Source organism: Uranotaenia lowii, chromosome 2 (genome assembly GCF_029784155.1).
Source record: "Uranotaenia lowii strain MFRU-FL chromosome 2, ASM2978415v1, whole genome shotgun sequence".
NCBI classification, from domain to species: Eukaryota; Metazoa; Arthropoda; class Insecta; order Diptera; family Culicidae; genus Uranotaenia; species Uranotaenia lowii.
The window spans coordinates 400584836-400609146 of NC_073692.1; the positions used below are offsets into that span (position 1 = coordinate 400584836).

The window sequence follows — 24311 nt, forward strand, 5'->3', positions numbered from 1 at the left end:
GATGAGGAACCGAAGTGATAGTAGATTGTATCGATCTTTCAAAGGAACCCGAATACGAAAATATTGTTACATAACGGTTCCTGTAGTAGTTATAAAACGATTAGAGACAGCGTAAAAAAACGTTTAGAAAATGATATCTGAAACAATAAAAAACATTCCACTTATCTTGAATTCCAAAACGACGGTCTGTTGAATATGGCGTTAAGTTATGTTACTGTTTAAAACTATTAAAACCTATATATGGAGACACTGTTCTAGGAACAGTTAGGGTATGGTTTATAAAACGCTTATCCCGCATACTAAAAAACTATAGCTTAAACAGTCTAAACCAAACATCAACAGTTCTAGAAATAGTGATGGTCTCTGTAAAAGTAGCTGTAATATTAAACTTTACTTCGACAACATTAAAAACGAAAAATGAACGTTTGTGTGGAAAAGTGATGGTATTTGGAAAGTTGAACGAATGGTATGCACGATTAACTTAAAATTTTCTTGAATCGTCAAAATTATACCGAACCGTTACCCATAGCGTCCATGTCTTCTGTCAAACCCACGTCAAAAATGGCTGAAATGCGAATCAAAGATGCCAGATGATTTTGCAAGAAATCAGTACACATTTATTAAATCTTTAATTTTTTTTTTTCATATACTTTTACAACTGTTTAGAATAGATCTATATTAGAAAAAAAAGAAGTTTCTTTTTTCTTCTTCGCCTACATGCAGCCAGATGGTTTTGTACACAAAATTAGTACAGATTGATGAAAACAGTTTTAATTTTTTTTATATTCTGATACTGCTCAAGAGTAGTTTCAATGACAATGATTGAACTTGGATGCTACATATTACATCACACTAAAAGAGGTTCCGTACTTGATTTACAAAATGCTTTAAACAAACGCTTTAATGACATTATTCAAGATAATTATAATATGAAAGTTTCTTTGCGAATTCATGGACTTAATTAAAATTTGTTACATGCATGTTAAAAAGCCTTATGCGGACATTCCATGAAACATCAATTGCAGTAAATGCCATTCTCTACATAATCCACATTATTCCACATTTTATTTAGTATATCATATGTAAGTAAAACAACGAGTCAAAAGGAATCATATTGGAAGGTAACCCTGCTGGGGCTGAATAAATGGCTGATATTTTGTACAAGCAGCACCATACACCATGCCACAGAGAGTCGTTTGTACAAAATATTTCGATCCCGAACGATTTTATTCAAACCGTTTGCGCGGTCATTCAAGCAGTGCCATACACGATGCAAATCGTGTTCACAGCGACAAAATTTCATCGAATTACATCGCATTTGTACAAATGTTGTGTAGTCAGTGGCCCGCTTTAGGGGTAGAGCTTGAAGTTTCGATGGTGTAAAAACAACAATTACTACTGTTTTCGCCAGCAATCGTTTTTTAAGACGAATACGAGAACTATGGTTATTTTTTAATTTAGGCTAGAAAACATGCAATCAGGTGACATAAAATCATCGATTTTGTGTAATAGTTTTGCTAATGAATGAATGATGAATGAATTTATTATAATTTACTACGAAACAACATTTAATTTAGTTGACTTAAATGTTTAACATTTTCTAAATTGTTTAAGTTCAGTGCATTTGGCATCCCTGGTCGTTTTTGTCCGGTTGTTTACTTCTTGCGCCGAAAAATTGGAAGCTCGTCGCGTTTTTTTAAAACTTATCTTTACGGTAATTTACCGGATTCGGTTTCAGGACTCCCGGTGTTGTGATGCCCACTGTGGTCCGTTCCGAGCTGGGCTTACTCAGTTGCGGCAGCAACACCGGGAATTGGATTTTCTGCTTACTGAAATTCGTGCGCTTTTCAGGTAGGTGAAAATTTGTGTTTTGTTCTTCTTATTGCTCAATTTAACAAAAAACTAAATGCACCTTCTAATAAATAATTTTATTTCTATTCTAGCGCCTGAATTTCATCTCCCACAAATAAGGCAGCGGTTTCCGTACAGCAGCAACGTTATGTTGCGTGAGAACGGCGCACTCGGAATGATTAGGTTATTTCCAGGGTCCTGGTCCGCCGGCTAAACCGTTCACCAGGCTTTCGGTGGGCTTCCCTGCATGCCGTAGCGCTGGAGCTACGGAAAATTTTGCTTACGCTTTTCACCCCTGTGTAAGTATCTAATAAAATTTCAATGAAGATGAGTTGAAAGATTGAATTTATAAAATAATGAAAATCCGAAAATCCCCAAAATATTTTCATCTATGTGTGGGTGAGGGTAGAAAAAAGCTTTGAGGTTATCGTCTCTTAGCAGTTTTACGATAGAATCTTATAGTTTTTTCAATGTTTATGTTATATGAGGCCATAAAAAATACAGTAATCTTAATTCAAACGGTTCGTATACCTATTTCCGTAACAGTTCGGTTAACGGTATGATAAATCGTTTAAAATATGCCTACACATGTTCATTCTAGAAACAGTGCAATGCGCTGAAAACGTTATTCATAAGCGTTTTATAAACCATACCCTAACTGTTCCTAGAACAGTGTCTCCATATATAGGTTTTAATAGTTTTAAACAGTAACATAACTTAACGCCATATTCAACAGACCGTCGTTTTGGAATTCAAGATAAGTGGAATGTTTTTTATTGTTTCAGATATCATTTTCTAAACGTTTTTTTACGCTGTCTCTAATCGTTTTATAACTACTACAGGAACCGTTATGTAACAATATTTTCGTATTCGGGATGAATAACGTTTTCAGCGCATTGCACTGTTTCTAGAATGAACATGTGTAGGCATATTTTAAACGATTTATCATACCGTTAACCGAACTGTTACGGAAATAGGTATACGAACCGTTTGAATTAAGATTACTGTATTTTTTATGGCCTCATATAACATAAACATTGAAAAAACTATAAGATTCTATCGTAAAACTGCTAAGAGACGATAACCTCAAAGCTTTTTTCTACCCTCACCCACACATAGATGAAAATATTTTGGGGATTTTCGGATTTTCATTATTTTATAAATTCAATCTTTCAACTCATCTTCATTGAAATTTTATTAGATACTTACACAGGGGTGAAAAGCGTAAGCAAAATTTTCCGTAGCTCCAGCGCTACGGCATGCAGGGAAGCCCACCGAAAGCCTGGTGAACGGTTTAGCCGGCGGACCAGGACCCTGGAAATAACCTAATCATTCCGAGTGCGCCGTTCTCACGCAACATAACGTTGCTGCTGTACGGAAACCGCTGCCTTATTTGTGGGAGATGAAATTCAGGCGCTAGAATAGAAATAAAATTATTTATTAGAAGGTGCATTTAGTTTTTTGTTAAATTGAGCAATAAGAAGAACAAAACACAAATTTTCACCTACCTGAAAAGCGCACGAATTTCAGTAAGCAGAAAATCCAATTCCCGGTGTTGCTGCCGCAACTGAGTAAGCCCAGCTCGGAACGGACCACAGTGGGCATCACAACACCGGGAGTCCTGAAACCGAATCCGGTAAATTACCGTAAAGATAAGTTTTAAAAAAACGCGACGAGCTTCCAATTTTTCGGCGCAAGAAGTAAACAACCGGACAAAAACGACCAGGGATGCCAAATGCACTGAACTTAAACAATTTAGAAAATGTTAAACATTTAAGTCAACTAAATTAAATGTTGTTTCGTAGTAAATTATAATAAATTCATTCATCATTCATTCATTAGCAAAACTATTACACAAAATCGATGATTTTATGTCACCTGATTGCATGTTTTCTAGCCTAAATTAAAAAATAACCATAGTTCTCGTATTCGTCTTAAAAAACGATTGCTGGCGAAAACAGTAGTAATTGTTGTTTTTACACCATCGAAACTTCAAGCTCTACCCCTAAAGCGGGCCACTGACTACACAACATTTGTACAAATGCGATGTAATTCGATGAAATTTTGTCGCTGTGAACACGATTTGCATCGTGTATGGCACTGCTTGAATGACCGCGCAAACGGTTTGAATAAAATCGTTCGGGATCGAAATATTTTGTACAAACGACTCTCTGTGGCATGGTGTATGGTGCTGCTTGTACAAAATATCAGCCATTTATTCAGCCCCAGCAGGGTTACCTTCCAATATGATTCCTTTTGACTCGTTGTTTTACTTACATATGATATACTAAATAAAATGTGGAATAATGTGGATTATGTAGAGAATGGCATTTACTGCAATTGATGTTTCATGGAATGTCCGCATAAGGCTTTTTAACATGCATGTAACAAATTTTAATTAAGTCCATGAATTCGCAAAGAAACTTTCATATTATAATTATCTTGAATAATGTCATTAAAGCGTTTGTTTAAAGCATTTTGTAAATCAAGTACGGAACCTCTTTTAGTGTGATGTAATATGTAGCATCCAAGTTCAATCATTGTCATTGAAACTACTCTTGAGCAGTATCAGAATATAAAAAAAATTAAAACTGTTTTCATCAATCTGTACTAATTTTGTGTACAAAACCATCTGGCTGCATGTAGGCGAAGAAGAAAAAAGAAACTTCTTTTTTTTCTAATATAGATCTATTCTAAACAGTTGTAAAAGTATATGAAAAAAAAAAATTAAAGATTTAATAAATGTGTACTGATTTCTTGCAAAATCATCTGGCATCTTTGATTCGCATTTCAGCCATTTTTGACGTGGGTTTGACAGAAGACATGGACGCTATGGGTAACGGTTCGGTATAATTTTGACGATTCAAGAAAATTTTAAGTTAATCGTGCATACCATTCGTTCAACTTTCCAAATACCATCACTTTTCCACACAAACGTTCATTTTTCGTTTTTAATGTTGTCGAAGTAAAGTTTAATATTACAGCTACTTTTACAGAGACCATCACTATTTCTAGAACTGTTGATGTTTGGTTTAGACTGTTTAAGCTATAGTTTTTTAGTATGCGGGAAGTATTCCTGCCAAAACTTCAAGACTCATGTTGTGCGTTGTGGACATACAGCCCAAAGCGATGCGAAGACAACGGTATTGGATACGCTCGAGTTTGATGAGGTGAGTTTTGGCAGCCGACTGGAAGCAAAAGCTACCATATTCCATCACTGAGCAAGCATTATCATTTGTACCTGCTAACGCCCTAAATTTATCTGTAAATCAATGTGCCTTGAAGGAGATAAATATTGCTATTAGAAAATTAAAACCGTCATACTCACCGGGGCCCGATGGAATACCACCGATCATAATAAAACGTTGTGCCGAACAACTTAGTGCACCTCTTGCGCTTCTATTTAATCGTTCACTGTCTTCATCTACGTTTCCTCGACTGTGGAAAAAATCTACAATGTTTCCAGTGTTTAAAAAAGGAAACAAACAGGACATGCAGAATTATCGAGGGATAACATCTTTGTGCGCCGGTTCAAAGTTATTTGAGATACTCATTACTCATACCATAATGAGTCAATTGAAAACGTACATTTCTTTTGATCAGCATGGCTTCTTTCCTGGGCGGTCAACTTGTACTAACCTAACCCAATTTACATCATACTGCCTGAAAAACATCGAAAAAGGATTTCAAATCGACACAATCTACACAGATTTGAAGGCAGCTTTTGATCGGGTAAACCACCAGCTGCTGTTGGCAAAGCTTGAAAAATTGGGCGTTTCAAAAGCTTTCATTGATTGGCTAGCTTCTTATCTCCAGAACAGACAAGTGTCGGTCAAATTAGGAACTTATGAGTCAACTGAATTCTGCAATCCATCTGGCGTGCCCCAAGGTAGCAATCTGGGCCCGATACTTTTCTCGCTCTTTTTCAATGATATACTGTTTAATATGCCGAACGAATGTCGTCTTTGCTATGCAGATGACTTGAAAATTTACCACAAAATCAAATCCGAAAGCGACTGTACTACATTACAGACCATCATTGACATATTCGAGCGGTGGTGCACAGTCAATAAAATGACAATAAGTGTTCCTAAATGTGCCGTTATTTCATTCGCACGAAAAACCAACGTTATTCACTGGAGATACAGAATCTTGAACTCGGACCTAGAAAGGGTATCCTCGTTCAAGGATCTTGGAATTACCCTCGACGAAAAACTAACTTTTCGTGAGCATCTAAACTGCCTTATATCAAAAGCCAACAGAAACCTGGGATTCCTAATAAGACTATCGAAGGAGTTTAAGGATCCCTACTGCCTCCGTTCGCTGTATTATTCACTTGTAAGATCTCACCTTGAAACAGCTTCAATAGTGTGGTGCCCATATACGACATACTGGTCTCAAAGAATCGAAGCAGTGCAATCAAGGTTTTTGAAGTATGCCCTCCGATTCCTTCCATGGAACAACCCAGACGAACTTCCGGACTACAAGCAACGCTGTCTCCTGCTGAATATGGAAACACTCTACGAAAGGCGTGTGATAGCGCGCGCGATTTTTGTGAAGAAGCTGATCGACGGTGAAATCGACTGTCCAGGTTTACTCAGACAGATCGAAATTAATGTACGTCCTCGAAACTTCAGGAGTTCCGAATTTCTTCGGATTAACTTTCAACGGACCAACTACGGACAACAAGAACCATTGCGTGCTATGTTCAAGGTCTTCAATTGGTTCTACGAGTTACACGATTTCCAAATATCCACGGAGATTTTCAAATCAAAAATTCAAAAATCTAATCTGTTACGAAGCTTTTCACACTTAAATTGTTGATTTTAACTTGTGATTGTATACCTTAGATTATTTTAGTTAATTAATAATTCATGTAGACTTGGAATGTCAGATGAAATAAACAAATAAATGTAAATGTAAATGTAAATGTAAATCACTGAAAGAATAGTTGTTCGATACAATTTTAAAAGATCTTCTGGATGGGCTCCCCACCAGGTGCCAGTGATTGATCGGAGAAAATTGATTCTCTGTTGGCATTTTCCTTTCAGATACTCAATGTGTGCTCTCCAGGTACATTTGGAATCAAACCAAACCCCAAGATACTTAAAACACCTCGATTGAGTGATCGTTCTGCCAAGAAGTTGGAGCTGTGGTTGAGCTGGTCTATGTTTTTTAGAGAAAACTACCAACTCCGTTTTCTCTGGAGAGAACTCAATCCCAAGCCCCAAAGCCCAGGAAGACAATCTGTTTAAAGTATCTTGTAAAGGTCTGTGCAGATGTGACTCAGTATCACCTGTTACAGATACTACGCCATCATCTGCAAGTTGTCTTAAAGTGCAGCCTTCAGAGAGACAGCTGTCGATGTCACTTACGTAAAAGTTGTACAAAAGTGGACTCAAACATGAACCCTGGGGGAGGCCCATGTAAGAGGTTCTTCTAACTGCAATATCTCCGTGAGCAAAGTTCAGATGTTTCTCACAAAGCAAGCTGTATAAGATGTTGTTCAATAAAGGAGGCAGACCTCGGGAGTGCAACTTGTCTGACAACACCTCTATTGAGACTGCATCAAAAGCTCCCTTTATGTCTAGAAACACTGAAGCCATTTGCTCACGTTTTGCGTACGACATTTGTATCTCTGAAGACAGCAAAGCAAGACAATCGTTTGTTCCTTTGCCCCTTCTAAACCCAAATTGAGTATCTGAAAGGAGACCATTTGTTTCTACCCATTTATCCAAACGAAACAAAATCATTTTCTCCATCAATTTGCGGATACAAGACAACATCGCTATTGGACGGTACGAATTCGCATCGGACGCTGGTTTTCCGGGCTTTTGGATAGCGATAACTCTCACTTGTCTCCACTCTTGAGGAACAATGTTGTTCTCCAAAAATTGATTAAATAAATTTAACAAGCGAAATTTTGCGGCGTCCGGAAGGTTTTTCAACAAGTTAAATTTGATTTTATCAATTCCCGGAGCTGAATTGTTACAAGAGAGGAGGGCGAGTGAAAATTCGACCATCGAAAAGCTGGAATCCAGACTACACCTATCAGGAGGCACGTTCCGGATTATTTTTTGCACAGGTGTAGAATCTGGACAGACTTTCCGTGCAAAGTTGAATATCCATCTATGTGTATATTCTTCACTTTCATTTGTAGATGATCGATTACGCATGCTTCGTGCAACTTTCCATAAAGTACTCAAGGATGTTTCCCGTGATAAACCACCCACGAAATTTCTCCAATATGCCTTTTTCTTCCCTTTGATCAATTTTTTGAACTGATTTTCAAGGGAAATATATGATTCAAAAAGGACGAGGGTTCCATGTTTTCGAAAATCTTTGAATGCTTTTGATTTGTCCTTATAGAGCTTGGAACACTGCTGGTCCCACCATGGATTTGGGGTCCTTCGAGGAACAGATGAATCTGGGATGGGTTTTGTTTGAGCACAAAGTGCACTTTCATGGATCAAACGTGAAAGAAAGTGGTACTGCTCCAAAGGAGGTAGAACATTCATAGAATCAATGGCATCTGTTATTTCGTCCGAATACTTTTTCCAATCGATGTGTCTTGTAAGGTCATATGCCATATATGTTGAATTTGAAGTGCTGGCCCCATTGGTGATTGTTATTTTGATTGGTAAGTGATCACTACCATTGGGATCAGAGATTACCTTCCACTGGCAATCCAATGATAGTGAGTTTGAGCAGAGTGAGAGGTCAATTGCACTTTGTCTTGCAGGAGGTTTAGGTACCCGTGTTTTTTCACCCGTGTTCAAAATTGATAAATTGAAACTATCACAAATGTCATAAATAAGAGTAGAACGACTATCGTCAAATTGTTCTCCCCAGACAGTTCCATGTGAATTGAAGTCACCCAGGATCAACCTTGGCTCAGGAAGTACTGAGCACAGATCCTCTAGGTGATTTCGATCCACTGCAACTCTATGAGGCCAGTACAAACTGACAACGCATAAGTCCTTACCCCTTATAGTTGTATGACATGCAACAGCTTCAATTCCTCCTGATAAAGGGAGGTGGATTCTATAGAAGGAGTGGCGCTTATTGATCCCCAAAAGCACCCCTCCATAAGAATCGTTGCGATCCAGACGGATGATGTTAAAATCGTGGAATGAGATGTTAGATTGAGAAGAAAGCCATGTTTCGGAAAGGGCAAAAATATCGCAACTAGTTTCATGAAGAAGAAATTTGAACGGATCCACTTTAGGGAGTAGACTACGGCAATTCCACTGTAGAACAGTGATATCTCCGACCTCTCGGCGTAAATTAGCCATCGAGAGAGATAAAAACTGAAAGAAGGGGCCAAGTTTGCATCAATTGCTTCAAAAGTGACTTTACTACGGGGAGCATTGTAGTAACAATGCCTCTTATGGATTCAGATACGTTGAAAAACGTGAAAACTCCATTAAGAATGTCAGACAACTTAAAGAGTCCTGGTTGTGAAGTTGTTTCTGACAGAACCGCGTTATTTATTGGAGTCTCCTTTGGGGTTGGAGTGACCGTGGGTGAGGAATTATTTTGTGGCGCAAAAGTCGCGCGGAATCCGGGGGGGATCAGGTTTTCTTTTTTTGCTGCAACCGTTTTTTTAGTAGCGCTTATCGGAGGGCTGAGTGTTGCTATTTTATTAGGAACTTTTGAGGGCTTAGTAGCTGTTTTCGCACGTTTCCGGGAGTTAGCTACGAAAACAAATGGTGTCTCCTCATCAGTGGTGTCCTCATTGTCAACTGGCAGAGCTGCAAAAATATTACCTGACTTAGGATGAGTCGGGGGAGAAACGCTCTTCAAAATGGCGGCGTATGAACGATTGGACCGTTCTTTCAAAGAACGCCTCTCCTTATCCCATCGACTCTGAAATGCCTCGCACCCAGAGATATCATGAGGTGAGCCCCCGCAATAGACACATTTCTGTTCTACTGCTGAGCACGCTCCATCCTCATGAATATCTCCGCAACGAGGGCAGCGTGCCTTGTTGCAGCAATGGGACTCAGTGTGTCCCATTTTAATGCACCTTTTGCAACTCATTGGGCGAGGCACAAAGAGTCGCACAGGAAGCCTCAACATTCCGTCAATCAAAACGAAGTGAGGGAGGGCGGTACCCGCAAAGGTCACGCGAAATGAGGCTGAAGGCGAGTACACTTTAACTCCATTCACGACGCTGGCAGTTTTGAGTTGACGGCAGTCCAGGATTTCAACCGAGGTTGAATCGAGGCTCTTAAACTTACCAACGCCGTTGGATTTAACGTAATCTGCCTCCAGACTCATTTCCGTAATCACGCCCTCGATCTCCACGTTTCGAGACGGAATAAAAACGTGGTACTCTAGATTAACGAAATTGCTGGCAACAATTTCATTAGCAGCCTTTCGGTCAGCCACTACTACGCGCAACTTGTCTGGTCGCACCTTAGTAATGCTGGTCACGGAGGTCCACCTCGCCAGATCTTTGGTGATCTGTACCACATTGAGGCGTTTTCCATCTTTTTTGGGCCGGATGAAGACCACCCAAGGTCCAGAAAAAGTTATACCATCCATGTAGGTTCGGAGCCGGGTTGTTTTATCTTCAATTGTAGAGGAAGTAGAACGCTCAATCATTCGAGAATGGTCTGCATTTGAGGGACCAGCTTCATCTGAATCCTCCAAATGCACCTCATTCTCGTAGATGTCATCTTCATCATCTACAGTTGCCGATTGAAACCCCCCGCCCTCGCTCATATTTCTCAACAGGGACACGAATGCCTTCCGTTTTTAAAATATGAGCAAGGCTCACGATGCCCAAAATAAACAAAAGAGAAAAAATAGAAATAGAAAAAAGTGAAAAAAAAAGAAGAAAAACTCACAAGCCTTTTTTATAATTGTGTCTGTAGTTTATTAGCTCCAACCACGTGGTCCTCTTCCGAAGCAAGATGGCGACGTCTGGGAGTACAACCAATCGAATTCTGGGCCGTCTTGTGTTACTCAGTGGCAGCAATTAGCACCAGATCCCCCGAGTGAGTGCCCTGGCGGTGTCCAAACCCGGATATGTGGGGCAAACAGGAAGACTTCCTCGGATGGGGATGATGGCCTTTGAAGATGGCGGTGATGAGAATGATAGTCCTTGATGAGATGCCGACCAATATCTCGTTCCGATCAACCTCGTTTCGGCAATTGACGACCGAATCAGCGAAATTAACAATCCGCGTGAGATGCTCGCACTTTTAACTGCACACTTTTACTTTGCGAAAAAAAAACACACAAATCGATACAGCGGTTAGAAAGATGCGTCCGCACTGGACGAATGACTGATGTAGAATGATCAAATTTTATTTGTAAGTAATAAAAAATGTGTGTGTATAAATAATAAAATTTTGTAATTATTTTTGATCTATTTTTTTATGAAAGCTATCAAAAAGTCTGCATTGAATATATAAAATAAAATAACAAAACGTTTAGTTGAAACCATCCCCCATTCTTTTTCTGCGTGTATGCACTGAGAATTTTTGCTGGTTTGCCGTTTATATGGAAAAACACCATTTCAATATTATCGGAACCGAAGTTTATTATCGGATTTATTTTTAATTTACAGCCCGAATAGCAAGAACCATGGTATGAAGATAACTGAACAATGATTTTCAATTTAACAATCAATTTCATCGTAGTTTCTAAATATCTTTCAACCGGTTTTAATTATGAAATCACCATAATTTACAAAGTCACAAAATACTTCATAGTTGCCGAAAATGACAGAAGTACGGTATCACAATCATTTTCTTGTGATTATTATTGTTACAGTGTACTTCATGGTAAAATGTAAATCCAAACGTACTTTAACTTTTGCTATTTCTACACATTTACAATTAACCGTGTCGAAGCTAATTTACGCGCGTTTTCTGCGGAAGTTTTCTCTTGTGCGGGTTTTTTTTTTGATCGGAACTACTTAATCCGGGAAAATTAGGATTTTTTTGCGGATATGACGAATCAGACGTGATGGGCCCATCTGCGGTGGTGATGGTAAGTACTTTTATAGCATATTTATATTGACTAATAATCTGATAAAATCCCATTCTTTCTAGAAGCTGACGTGTAATTCCGCAGTTCCAAATTCCGACGAGGGAAGCTTTATTGGAATTAAACTGATGGATGCCGAGAGTCTCTACAGGATGGAAGTCCGAGTCTCTGGCCTAAACGTGATCAACGAGTGATTAAGTGTGTGAAGTGTTACGAGTAAGTGTTAATAAAACTTTGAAACAAATTATTTGTTTTCAGTTTAATTAATCTGCAAAAATGATGACAAAACCAAAAAACAAGTAAACAAATCTCAACGTGTACACAGATTTTTATTTCAGTGGGTAAACAATAGAAATCATCATATTTTTAAGGTTTTATTGTGAAAAACTGGAAGCTGAAAGAACCATGAATATCATATTTTTCAGCTTTTCAATATATGGAAAATCGCCATTTTTTTCATGGTCACGCTGCATAACAATACCCCTTTTTCATGGTTATTTTCGTCAAAACGGTGAAATGTATGGTCGAAAAATACGAACTTCAATGTGCATTCACGGTATCGAGGACGATCATAATCATTGTGTAAACCATACAATTTATGGTCTGTGAATATGGAATTCATTGTTTTTTCACGATACAATCCTATTCGGGAATTCAATGCAGAGGTTTTCTCAAAAATTTAGGACAATCAAATAAATTTGGACTGTCTTTCGAAAAACAGGACAAATCCTGATTTATTAGGTCATTTGGCATCTCCGGCTGCACCTCTCGTTAAATTTCTTGACTGGACACCAGGGATGCCAGGTGTTGAGGATAAAAAATCTGGTCAATTTTGAAAAAAAGTCTGTGTGTGTCTGTGCATAAGGAAGATCACAAATTTGGTAAATACATACAAAACAAGAAACTTGACGAGGCGTGTGAGCGGGGGGAGGGAGTGTTTTGTTTTACTATAATATTCGGGTTATTTCCGTTGAGAACTTTATAACAAACATTGTTTTATTTAAAAAAAAAATGTTTAATGAATGATTGGTCATATACCACTGAATACAAGAGAGATTCCAGTCTAATCTGGCACTTACAGATCAAATCCGATACATGAAAATTGATTTCATCACTCAATTTTGAAAGTCTGTAAAATCAGGGCACCTTCAGCAAAAATCTGTGCAAAATCTGTGTCTGACCAATCCCAACAAACACTTTTTGCTGAATAAACGCTGAAAAAATATCGTGGTTCAATTTTTAATCAGCAATCTGGCTGAAAGAAGGTCTCAAAAATTCACTAATTCACGTGTCTTCAGCCTTTAATCATCTAGATCTGGAGAAGTTATTCAGCAAACGTCATTAAACCACTGATGAACTGATGTACAAGCTAAGCCTTGAAAAGTGTGTAAAGTCCCAACGACTGTTTTTAATCAATTTATGTTTTTTGGTTGAGCCACCAGATGTCTCCAAGGACACCAGAGAGAACTGTCAAGAAGAAAATTAAATGTAAACAAAACAAAATAACAAATTTTTAGTCAATTATGAAAAGGTCGTATCTATTTAACGAGTTTCGAGCAAATTGATTTTGAAGATTTATTACACATTTATGATTTGCGTTATCAAAGTTTTACGCTTAAAGCTGTTTTCCGAATTGCTTCAAACTAGCATGAAGCACTTAATATAAACAGATATGATGCGTGAAAATGCCCGCTCAGAGTAGCTTAGAATCTGCATTTCTTCGTTGGATTGTTAATTTTAAGCTCAACTTAATTAAATAACTGATTCGTCTGGCTTGTTCAAAGTTGTTAGTTAGTCCTATTTAGTAAAAAAGAATCAAGGTAAAATTTGTTTACGACGTTAGTTTATAAATTTTTGAGATCATATACAGTTGCGCGCTTCCAAGAATCTGGTACTTCGAAAGTTGGTTCGGCTTGTTTGAATGATAGCATTTGAAATTTAGAATACGTATCTGGAATTTAATAATTACAGCTTGTATATTTGTCATTTCGTCAGCCTCTCTAGTAACAACATTATAATGATGCTATTTTTCTAAGCTGAAATTGATTCGTAGTTCATCTAATTATGTAGAGCAATTCATGTATTCAAATTTATTTATTAATGAGTTCAAATACCATTGCGCCCTTTCGAAAAATTCTTACTTTCAAAAGAGCTATCTAGAAACAGTGCCATCTATTGCGCCGTTCAAAAGTTACAAATCAAGCAATAGATGGCACTGTTTTTCGTCACTTTTTAACGGCTTCTTTAAAAGAGAGCACTGGAAATTTTACACACGTTTCTGAAGATTTTTTGTTCGAGCTTGTACATCAGTTATCAGTGATTAAACGTCAATTGACGGATCATCCAAAAAAAATAAAAAAAGTCAAATGTCTGTCTGTCAGATGTTTCGCACCCACTTTTTCCCCTCTCTGTGGTTTTTTTTTTCGTTTCAGCTGCCCCGACTTTTAAACCTCCGGCTTGTTGGTCGCATGCCGCAGTACGCAGAACCAATCATGAAGTCTGCGGCGCGATGAAAATTTGTCGATCTTAAGCGACCAACATGCCTCTCAACCGAATATTTTTTTTTAAATAAGTGTGAGAGAAATGATCTTTTTTTTCAGTTTTGGGCACTAAAAATAAAATTTATGAGGAAATTTATTCTTTATTTCAAAATTAAGCTAAATGAGAAATCATAAAAAAAATCTCATTGCATAAAGAAAACAAAAATTCCCCTCTAATTCCAATCAAGCCGCCATCATGCAGGGCAATTTTACCACAGTTCACAGTCTGTCAAGTTCCAATGGTAGCGAATGGTTGAACAAAGGCTGAAATAGTGTTATGGAAGCAACTCTTCAACTCCTTTCATTGGCTGCACTGAGACTTCTTTAAACGCTGAAACATGGTTATAGTTTGTCTTTATTCAACCATTAAGCTGAAGCAGCAAATACGCTTTAGCTCAGCTTTTGTTCAGCGAATTGCCGTTCTTAAGCAGCCAAAATGTTTATTGGGATATCTGGGCGAAGGGTCAAAAGTCCCCAGTCAATAAAAGTTCTACCTGACTTTTTCTAAACGTGTATTTATGACAGTGAAATGACAATTTAATTGTTAAAATTGCTAGTATTTGTGAGTTTTTAACCCTGAAATTAAAACCTGTCACACATACATCTACACTTAACATGATTCATTCGTATGCTATTCAAACAAGATGAACCATTGTCCTATGCAACAATGATTGTTCCATGTTTTTGCCTGCAAGTGTGAGTGATCCAATCAAGGCTGCCCGTCGGCCATACTGCAAGATTCAAAATCAATCATGGGTGCGGCAGTGACTCCAGTAAAATCTTTTTGACGAATTTAAGTAACTTTAAGTTTGGAGATAATCTTAACAAATTGTCTACTAATAACGATTAAGAGTTTCTTATGTAAGCCAATTAAAAAAGGATGTGATTCTACGGTTGCTATCGCTGAAGATATGCACATTTTAATTCTGGCTTAAAAAATATAAAAACACGTAGTTCCGATAATCTCGCTACATTGAACAAAACAATCAATTACTATTAGGATATATTGACAGTTTTACACGAACACCACCTTAGCAGGAGGCCTCACCCGCATACCAAAAAACTATATCTTGAATAATCAGTACGATACATCTACGGCTCTAGAAATAGTGATTGTTTCGATGAACGTAGCTATTGTTTTAAACTGTACTTCGACAACGATAAAAAAGAAATATGAACGTTCATGTAAATAAGTGACGGTATTTGAAAAGGTGAATGAAGGTTTAAACGATTTACTTCAATTTTATAAATAATCATAAAACTGTTCTCGAACCTTAACACATAGCGTTTACGTCATATGTCAAACTCACGTCAAAATGACCAAAACGCGGGTCAGAGATGCCAGATGACTCGAAAAAAAAAATTAGCACTGATTTGTGAAAATGTATGTATTTTAAATAAATAAATATATTGAGTAATTTATTTTATTTATTCTAAACAGATACATAAAATGAATACATTTTTGTTGCTAATACAATGGCTTCGTCGTTTAAGGAGTTGTTATTTATCTTTAATGCTACAATCTATTATCTTATCATGTATCAAATAGTTATAAGAGTTATAATAATTATAAAAAGTTCATTATAGAAAAAATCTTTCGATTTTTGATATATCTTATTTGTTATGGACAAAAAATTATAGTTGATGGCGGTGCAATGTTAGATTCAAAATTTAATTTCAAGTTTTATAAATACCAACCAAATCTTTTGGTATTCTATTCTAAATTTTACTCACGCTGTTGAGCCTTGAGTTGAGTTTAACATGTCGAATCTATTAAAAATATTTTTTGTTACTCATTCATTATGCTACATTCACAACTCGCGTGAGCTATCATTACGTCGTATGAAACAAAATGTAAAGAAGGAGTTTTTGTTACGAAAAAATATAATACAAAAACTGACATAAACTAGTCGTAACTTAATTCCATTTAGAATATTTGCAGCCTGAGAAACATATTCTATACGTCAGATACAAATTTTAAAGTTGTTTTGATAACTTTTGCAGTAGTTTTCTGTGAATTCTTGGGGTGTTTCATACGACGTAATGAAAACTCACCTGAACCCCCCCCCCCCCCTTCCCCCCCACTCCCTGCTGAGACGATGAAAAGATAAAATAAAAATTAATCTCCAATAACACTTTTTATTTTCACATTTTCATTCCACATTGATACAATTTAAAAAAACAGTCTAGTTGACATCACTGCCGACAACACAAAAAAGAGGAAAAAGAAGCCTTCGTTTTTCGCGTTTCAAAGTTCCGTACCGGTAAATACCAGCACCAAAGTTTTCTCCGATTGTGGTTTGCCGGACGGCAATCGGCAGCCGCAAATCGGATGTTGAGGACATATATACAGGGACTTTTTCTAGCGATGATCGCAACAGGTAAATCTAATTTTATACATTAACAATAACAAACATAAAAAGGGCTTTTTTTCAGCAACATTTTCGCTGAAGGAGCCATGCATCACATTGAAAGAAGGAGGAGTGAGGATTCTGGATCCAGCAGCTGCGACAATGTTCCGCCCGTGTGTCGTGTGTGAAACCTGGTTTAGGAGCTGATGAAAACAAAGTCGGAAGGGTATGGAGTGGTCCTAAACAAGTACTTGTCGTTCCAGGCGGATCCCCCGGAATGGTTAGGTTTTTTCCAGGGTCCTGGTCCGTCGGCCTAGCTGTTTACCAGGCATTCCGTAGCGGCTGTACACCGTTGTGTAAGTACCTAATAAAATCTCAATGAAGATGAGTTGAAAGTATGAATTTATTAAATAATGAAAATCCGAAAATTCCCAAAATATTTTCATCTTTGTGTGGGTGAGGGTACAAAAAAGCTTTGAGGTTATCGTCTCTTAGCAGTTTAACGATACAATCTTATAGTTTTTTTCAATGGTTACGTTATATGAGGCCATCAAAAAAAAGTAATTTTGGATCGAACGGTTCGTGCACCGATTTCCGTAACAGTTCGATTAACGGTTTGATAAATCGTTCAAAATATGCCTACATATGTTCATTCTAGGAACAGTGAAAACGTTATTCATAAGCGTTTTATAAACCATATCCCGACTGTTCCTAGAACAGTGTCTCCATACAGAGGTTTTAATAGTTTTAAACAGTAACATAACTTAACGCCATATTCAACAGACCGTCGTTTTGGAATTCAAGATAAGTGCAATGTTTTTTATGGTTTCAGATATCATTATCTAAACGTTTTTTTACGCTGTTTCTAATCGTTTTATAACTGCTACAGGAACTGTTGTGTTACAATATTTTCGTATTCGGGCAGCCATAACCTCAAACCATGGGAGAACAGAATCGATTTTTGAGAAGGGCGCACGATAAACGCGTTTTTCCGGTACTCATATCGACAAATTCACCCTGTGGAAAAACAATACACGGTGTTCGTGTCTGGGTTGCCAGGTGCCCAGATTTGTCTGTAAAACCAAGACTTTTGACCCTTCGTCCAGATATTGGTCAGACACAGATTTTGCCCAGATTTTTGCTGAGAGTGCCCAGATTTTACAGATTTTCAAAATTGAGTGATGAAACCAAGATTTATGCATCGGATTTGATCCGTAAGTGCAAGATTAGACTGAAATCTCGCTTGTATTCATTGGTATTTCACCAAGCATTCATTACCTATTCTTTTTTTTAATAAGTATGATACGTGGTAGGAAACAGTATTCTTAGCGCGATAATAAACCTGAGTACCACAGGAAACCAACCCCCCCCCCCCCCCCCCCCCCCCCGGTCACACGCACCGTCAAATGTCTTATTTAGTATCAAATTTGTGATCTTCCCTGTGCACAGGCAAACACAGACTTTTTTTCAAAATTGCCCAGATTTTTACTCCTCAACACCTGGCATCCCTGGTTCGTGTTTTGATTTTTTTGGGCGTTCAGGGTTGCCAAGTGCATTGATATTTGGAAAATGATTATATTTTTTAATTGCATTGTTATTGCATTGTTATTGAAAAACCTTTTCATAAATACTGAGAATTTGCAATATTCCCGTAGATTTCTAGACAAAAATGAAAGGCAATTGAATGCGTAGAAATTGATTGCAACATTTATCTGAACGGAATAACAACTGCCTGTATCGCACACTTAAACGATGTAGCGAATTATGTGGATTTGTTTATAATAATCAGAGCATGCAGGTGATTATTTTCAAAGTCAACATAGACGGGCTTTCATTAAATTACTTTTTTGTAACAGTTAATGATTTGGGATTCGTTTAGAAGATAGAAACAAATTTTGAATCTATCAATGAAAACATATTTCAGATGTTTTTAAATTCACCTTAAAAATTCATTAGAATAATATGGCTTATCTTCATCCATTTTGGGACGCCTAATAATGAATTCAAACGTTTAGCTGTTGACATTTAAAAAATTTAATCAATTCAGAAATATTATAATTAGTTGAAATCAAACAAATACTGATTTTAGTAACGCACCTAGCATCACTGGTGAGGCCGCCAGAAAATCAAAGTTTGAGGTTATGGCTGAGGCCAATTTTTCGCCAATACTATCTGACGAAGCCAATCATCTTGCTAAGTGACGACAAGCATTCTGGACGGTCAACAAGAAACTTTTCGTGACTAAACCGCAAGATTCAACCGATTTGCAAGTACACGAGAAACGTTCCGGTGGTGATCCGCATGGCTCTGCTGTGTCAAAATCGAACGTCGGGCCCGATCCCCTTTGTCCCAAAAGTAAAGAGCACAATGTAAAGCATTCCGGTAGGTACTTAGGGAAATTTAGTTAAACTCAACTAGGTAATTCAAAAATTATTGATGTTACTTCCATCCCATATACCTTAATAGACACGATGGTGCCAGGAAACAGTCATCCTCTGGGCACCCGCGGTTCCAACGAACCTCGAGCCACGCTGCTGCACAAAGCTGTCGTAATTCGGACGTTAAGCGTAACCAATAGTGATGAGATGCTGCTGCCTATCATGCTCGTCCCTTTTCGAAGGTGCAGCAGAACAAGAGCATCCGTGTGTGGTCTCTGCTTGGACATCATTAATATCAGAGCGCTGCTATCAGGGCTCTTTTGCAAACCTGAAGATTGATGGCAATTGTGGCTATTTTGCAGCGGATAAATACGATGGTACTTCACGCTTCCACAACCCAGATAACTTGAACAACGGCAACCGAAACAGCATAAACAAATCCTACTGAATGAAACAACGCTACCCTTTTCTTTCGAATGTGACGGACAATCGTCACCAGGAATATATGGATAAAAGTAACCGCTACGCTGATAACACAACCACTACTCAGACGACACTTACGACAGAAACGGGTACAGGCTTCGAAGCTTCGTTTCAGTTAGATGAAATGACCGCGAGAAACAGCCTTGGAAAACCGGAATGATTCCTGGAAACATCCACCAACGATACTCGTTCGCACAGTGACCGGTCGCAATCACCTATGGTATGGATCTGTACCGAAACATACCACCCAGCATCATAAGGATGATCGCCCTCTGGGCGATCTAAAAGCATCTTCATCGGACAGGGAAAACAAACAACACAACACAAACATTCATCGGCGACAAGTGCCTCATTGCGTAAGGACCACAAGCATTCAACTCAGAACATTATCGTCAGCTTCTGCGAGTTGTTCATAGTATTCGAATGGGTTTCAAAAGAGAAAAACCCTCGTGATCCCTTTGTACTTCCTGGTACGCTTTTCGAGCAAAAAAACAATTCCTTTTTGTCACAGCTGGAAAAATGAGCTTACATTATTCTTCTTGCAATATGAATAAAGACATTAAAGGCAACACAAATTATTATAATGTCGTATAGTGGGTACTGCTGTTTGATCTTGTTGATTAAAGAAATCTCTGTGGATTAAAATATATCTTTCAAATCATTGCTATAAGCTTTCAGTTTATTTGTTCTAAACTATTTATATTTATTATAGAAATGCTAATTCTATAAGGCTGCCAATACGCGCCTAATTACCAAGAAGATTTTTTTTACCATTCAGATCCCCATTAATGGTCGTGTTCGACTACTAGATATTTTTCATGCTTGTCCCCGTTAGAGTTCTTCGACCAGATACAAGGCATATTCTTCTATTGAAAATTAGGCTAAAAATGGTTTTATTTGATGTCAGGGAACCAATATTAAGGATCAATCAAACATTTTAAGGAAAAGAAGAATATTCTATTATGCAATACATTAAACGTTCACGGTATATCGGTAGAATGATATCTCTGTGAATTTGAAAGTTTCACAGCAGTAAAAACCATTACAATCCCCAGAACAGCAAAAATTCTTGTCAACTTCACGTTCTCCGACTAGATAATGACTACAATAGTATCTTGTTGTGTCGGATATATGGGCTATCCGACCATTTGTGCCCATGACTGGTTGATCAAAAGCTTCAATGCGGCTTCTAAAGTAAATGTACCGTTCATTCCTTACGAATGGAATCGCTTGCATGGAACACACTTCCATTTGATGTGTGCTATTGACGCTTTCCGAAGTTTGTTTGATCTTTCAGTAATATGGTTAAACTATAGAAACTCTCTTATGTTTCGCTTTTCGGAATTCATTTACCTTTAATAATAATTAATGTAAGCATAATTCATTTGATGGGTTTTTTTCCTTACTGCTGGAGTGGGTATAAAGTCAATTTCTGGCTTCTCACATTTTAAGACGATTTGATTCCCATACGTGGCTCTTTTTTTTGATAATATGTTATTTTCAGATTAAAGACTAACTTTGAATGGATTCTGGAATGTGGCACGAATGATTCATCTGTCTTCAGTTCAGGCAAAATATACATCAGTCAGCACGTTGTGGCTGGCATAATTTACAAGAAACATATTCAAAGCACATATAAGTAGCATAATCATAAGCGATTGAATCAATGAGTAGAATCATTCATCATCGTCAAGCAATGGGATTTATCGACAGGGATCTGTACTGCGCCTGATATTTCAAATCAAACCAAACGAAGTTAGAGTTAAAGCTAAGTTACAAAAAACTTTACTGACGGAAGTCTGCATCGAGCCAAATATTCAAGGCAACTCTCAAGTCATAGCTTCATAGCGCCAATCTGCTCATCATCAAACTAGAACTTTTTCAATCAAGCTAGGCGGAAGTCTTCATCGCGCCGAGTAACTGTATATCAATCAAAGACCTTTAATGACGGAAGTCTGCATCGCGCCATAGAACTTTTACTGACGGAAGTCTGCATCGCGTCAGAGATTTGAAAAAAAAATTCAAACCATGCTAGGCGGAAGTCTGCATCGCGCCAAATGATCACTTATTAATCAAGAACTCTTACTGACGGAAGTCTGCATCGCGTCAGAGATTTGAAGCACATTCAAATCATGTTAGGCGGAAGTCTGCATCGCGCCAAATGACCACTATTAGTCAAGAACTCTTACTGACGGAAGTCTGCATCGCGTCAGAGATTTAAAGCAATATTCAAACCATGCTAGGCGGAAGTCTGCATCGCGCCAAATGACTGACAACAATACTTATCAATCAAGAACTCTTTCTGACGGAAGTCTGCATCGCGTCAGTGATTTGAAACAACATTCAAATCATGCTAGGCGGAAGTCTGCATCGCGCCAAATGACTGCTTATCAATCAAGAACTCTTTCTGACGGAAGTCTGCATCGCGTCAGTGATTTGAAGCAACAAACAAATCTTGTTAGGCGGAAGTCTGCATCGCGCCAAAACACTAAATGAACTATCAGGGAAAAAAAAACAGTCTAACAAGATAAAGGGGCTACCATCTCGTTTCCATGCACCAGTAAACTATTTATCAGCTTGACAAAGGCTGTGCCACGCAATCAATTCACCAATCACTCTCTTTAAAAAACGGTTGCTGTCTAACTAGCATCTAGGTAATCGGAATTTTGCATCAGGTTCAATTTTTCTTACCAACAAAGTTGTACATTTTCCTGGCCTTTGGTACACCCTTTTGATTTAAATTGATTTAGGATAAGGCAAAAATTATCTTTTTGATTCCCGGCACGGTAAGCCAACAACAAAATAAAAGGAATTAAGGCAGCGTCATCAAAATGGCGACTATCTGAACTGTGAAAAAAAATCGAAGATCTCTTTGGTTCATAGTTATACTTTATTGTTCCAAACAAGAGGAACAACCTGGCAGGATCGCCAATTGTGGGTTCTGCTATGGGGTAGGTTCCTTTGCGGGGTTCTTACCTTTCGTAACAACAGGGGTTTAGGCTTTTTTTCAAAATTGGAATCAGAAATAATTGGAGTGAAAAGTTCTATGACGTTTTCAACTAAAAGGGAGCTTGTTTGTTTGTTTGAAAATCTAAACTGGAGCAGAACCCACAATTGGAGTGCGCTTTGTAATATAGACACTCCACACTATCGTGCGTATATACCCTTATAAATCGTTATCATGTGAAAAAATTTACTAAAAAATTGATAAAGTGATGTAGACCTTAGTAAACAATTGTGAACATACAAAACCAGTATGGCTCCCCGAATAGAATTGTACAATGAAAAAACCATGAATTCCATATTCACAAACCATAAATTTCATGGTTTACACAATGCTTATTATCGTCCACGATACCGTGAATGCACATTGGAATTCATAGTTTCCGACCATACATTTCACTGTTTTGGCGAAAATAACCATGAAAAAGGGGTATTGTTATGCAGCGTGACCATGAAAAAAATGGCGATTTCCCATACATTCGGAAGCTCAAAAATATGAAGTTCATGGTGATAACAGCTTCCACTTTTTCATAGTAAAACCATGAAAATCCGTTTATTTCCATTGTTGAAATGAAGATGTAAATCAAGGTTTTTCTATGGTATATAATTATTGTTTCAACCATGAAATTTCATGGTTTACTATGAACAATTTAATTTTTATGGATTGGAAATTTAAGTTATTTCTCGTTTCAAGGAATTTTATTCACGATTAGTTGTGCTTTTGAACAAACTTTGTAAACTTTTATTCAAAAGCACGGCCAATCAGGAATATAATTCCTTAAAACAAGAAAAACTGAAGCAAACTAGTTAATTAAAAAAGAAATTAAGAATAATTTTACTTTAATTTATAAATGATTAAATTGCCTTTCAATATAAAGATTGTAGTTGCTAAAATTCAGCCCTGATTTGAACTTAACTCTAGTTATCAAAATTCAGACTACAAACTGTTGCAAAACTGACTGTTTTGCATTGACGGGAGATTTCTGAACCAAGAACTGTCGCAAATAGGCTGCCCAATCTGATCCAAACCTGGAGTTTGAATTACTGGTTCCCGACGCTCGGTTACAGTATAATTTGTCCACATTAACAATATTGATGTACACAGAGTATGCTAGAAAAAAAATATATTGATAAGCACAAATTTAAAGGTTTTAAGTACCAGTAAACAGATACTTACAGACACACTCCATGATGCTCATTGCCACATTAGTACGTCGAGGCAATACTTTTCAGGAGCCCGCTTGTTTCGTTCCAGCATATCATCCGTTCCATTCCGTTCCAGCATATCATCCAGATTGAGAATTCCTTTAGTGAAGACAGATGATTTTTTACTACGGCGTTTACATAGCTTATTTCCGTGGACACAGGTATGCAACCAGGTTGTCTATAACAATAAGTTTGAATACCGTTTCCGGAACTGGTGGCGAACGAATTGGTGGAGGAAGCTCGGACGAAGTTCCAGCACCCCCAATAGCTTTGTCACTCGGAAAATTACCGGAATCGTTGTCCTCATACTGCAATGGGTGTGAACCAGTGAAGCAACTGGTTTGGGGTGGTTTTTGATAGATTCTTGTGGCCAATCTGTCATCGTACCCAAGTAGTCGCAAATGCCTCCGCCCATTTTCGCTGTAGAAGCGGCGCCGCGGAACTGCTAAAAATCTGTAAAAAAAAAAATATGAGTTGAAAAAAAACCTAGTTATTCA

General features: G+C 37.7%; 1 long non-coding RNA gene across 1 annotated transcript; it reads left to right on the forward strand.

Moving 5' to 3' along the window:
• Positions 1-16587: 16587 nt before the first annotated feature.
• LOC129749619 (uncharacterized) lies at positions 16588-17132 on the forward strand. The gene is made up of 2 exons (XR_008738103.1): positions 16588-16774; positions 16830-17132. It is a non-coding gene; the product is annotated as an uncharacterized LOC129749619 (long non-coding RNA).
• Positions 17133-24311: the final 7179 nt, after the last annotated feature.